Source organism: Mastomys coucha, unplaced genomic scaffold, assembly GCF_008632895.1.
Source record: "Mastomys coucha isolate ucsf_1 unplaced genomic scaffold, UCSF_Mcou_1 pScaffold12, whole genome shotgun sequence".
NCBI lineage: Eukaryota > Metazoa > Chordata > Mammalia > Rodentia > Muridae > Mastomys > Mastomys coucha.
The window spans coordinates 54,862,184-54,864,716 of NW_022196894.1; the positions used below are offsets into that span (position 1 = coordinate 54,862,184).

Consider the following 2,533-nt stretch of genomic DNA (forward strand, 5'->3'; position numbering starts at 1 on the left):
GAGAAGCACAGAGTGAGCCCTGAGGACGCTGGGGGGTAGGGGGGGGCAGACAGAGAAGCAGAGGATGAGCCCACCAGGGAGGAGGGCTCTCGGCCCAGCACAACAGCCCCAACATTTGTACTCTGTAGAGTGAACTTCTCTGTAAAATTTCATACGGGAAACCATTCCAGCCTGAGGGAGAGGAGGAATGAAGGGAAGGAGGAAGGGAAGGAGGAAGGAAGGAAAAAGATGCAGGCCTGTAGCTCCTGATGCATGAGAGCAGGAGTGGATGGTGCAGGATGGAGGCCGTGAGGACTGAGGGAACTAGGCACTCTGAAGGCGTCAGTTGTTAAGCCAGTTACGAAGAGATTATAGGTCCAGTGTTAAGTGTTTTTGGAGACACCAAACATCTATATTTTTATATGTTTAATGAAATGAAAATCAATCATTCTATCTACCTACCAACACACACACACACACACACACACACACACACACACACACACACAAACCCCTTCACGTCTTCATAGGGTCTTGCTCTATACTGAAGACTGTTCTTGAACCTGTTATGCAGGCTCTCCTTTTCACACTTGCCATCCCCCGCCCCACTGCCACTCCCCAGTGCTGGGATCACGTGTAGACAGCAGTAGGCAGGCTCAGCTTCATTTCAACATTTTAGGGCCAAAGTGCTGTAGGGTGAACGCAGCCTAGGTTGCTGACTTAGAACATCTGGTATGTAGGTGAGGTATTTAGTTCTGGGTATTCAGTGGCTTGGATCTATCCACATCAAGTCAGAAGATCAGTTCTGAGGGTCAAGGCTGGTCTGCTGGTACCTTAGAGGACAGGCTTGATGAGGACCATTGTTACAGTGGGGCCTCAGATTCCACAAAGAGTTGCTCTATGAACTGCTACATTATAGCACCTGCTCATTCTGTTGTTTGATAGATGACATCAATGGCGGTACCACGATGTCACCCTGGGGCCAGTTTTTATTTTTAAATTTGAACTCGCAGGAGGCCATGGAGCTGGGTAGTTTGTCAACACATCCTGTCCACAGAAGTTGGGCCCATCTCTACAACCTAAAAGGCTTTATGGTAGGGCTCAATGAACACCAGTTCCAGCTGGCTTCATCTGATTTTTCTGATGTTTCTTGTTTTCATCTTTATTTTAACCACCTGTTTTTCATTGTGTGTATTTCTGTGCATCACCTAAAATTCTGTTTTGAGTTAAAGTGGGTATAATGAACAAATAAGTTTTTAGTTAAGATTTAGATACTGAAGATAGGAATTGCACTTTCCTTAATATGTCATTATGTTTTGAGAAACATTGTTGACCAGGGGGAACATATTGATATGCAAGATTGTGAGACATACAATCCAGTTTGTATTGCAAGTAAGTTCTTAATTACACAGGGACATTTTCCATTGCAAGGTTAACAAGGAAAACAACAGGAATCATGGCAATCAAGGGAACAGAGGTCCTTAGGATAGAATTACTAAACACTGGTCTTTGAGAATAGGCTTTTGTGTGTGTGTGTGCTTGTTCAAATGATACTTTGTAATTCATTTAACCTTGAAATGGATCATAATAGAGCTTGGGACAGTTGGTAAATGAAATGTGACCACACAGTGCCTTTATGCCCCTTAGAAAGGACTTTATAGAGAGTAAAAGCTCAAATCAATTTGACAACTTGTTTTGAAGAGGTCACTGGCAGGCCGGCTTCTTTCCCATTAGCCTCTGAATTTGCAATGGGCTCTGTAGTGGCCCTGCAGAATGCTCAGAAATGTCACGTGAAATGCTCTGACTCAGGGCCCACGGGTACAGATGGCTACCCAGGTCGACTGCGTTGCTGAAGATCAGTTAAGTTTGGGGCAGACATCCTTGAAAATTCTGCTTTACTGGAGAATGTGGGGTACAGTTTAATGTGTGTGCTGAGGTGGAGAAAGCCGAGTTTGAAGGACTAGTAAAGTCTAACAACTTCTTTTCTAAAACCGTGATTCGGTTAGTTCATCTAAAAAAACAGATGTTAAATCGCTGTGGAGTCCCCACACTTACACCTTAGTGTACTTGACAAAGCTCCTGCTTCTAGACACAGACTTCCTTTGTTTTGTCTCCTGTTAAAGCCTGCGTCCCAGACAGGGCTTGTTCCTGTAAGTGCCACCTGCTATGTCTGTCCTCTGTTCTCTGGACGCTGAATGTTACGCAGGTCCAGTGGAAGGGTTTTTTTGTTTATTCTTCAACGATTCAGCAAATGAAGACATCCGTGAAAGCCATTAATAAAGCACCAACTTACCTTTAATATATAATTTTTTTCTTTATCTTGGTAGAAGGGGTGAGGTATGAATCCAACTCTACATCAGTTGTTCAACACAGTTGTTGAACAATCTGTCTTCCTCTGATTTCTTATTTGTCACTTTTTCTGTACGCTACACTGTCACACGCATCTGGGCCCATTTCACATGTAACAGTCCCAGACACTCTGCACTGTTGGGACTCTGAAGTACACAGACTCAGTCTGGAAGGGGTGGGCCTCTTCTAAGTGGTTTTTTGTACC

The 2,533-nt window shown here is 44.1% G+C and overlaps 1 protein-coding gene across 4 annotated transcripts in view; it reads right to left on the reverse strand.

Annotated features, from left to right (window-relative positions):
• The window catches only part of Cmss1 (cms1 ribosomal small subunit homolog), a 302,226-nt gene that overhangs the window by 5,274 nt on the left and 294,419 nt on the right, over positions 1–2,533 (reverse strand). The window lies entirely within an intron of this gene.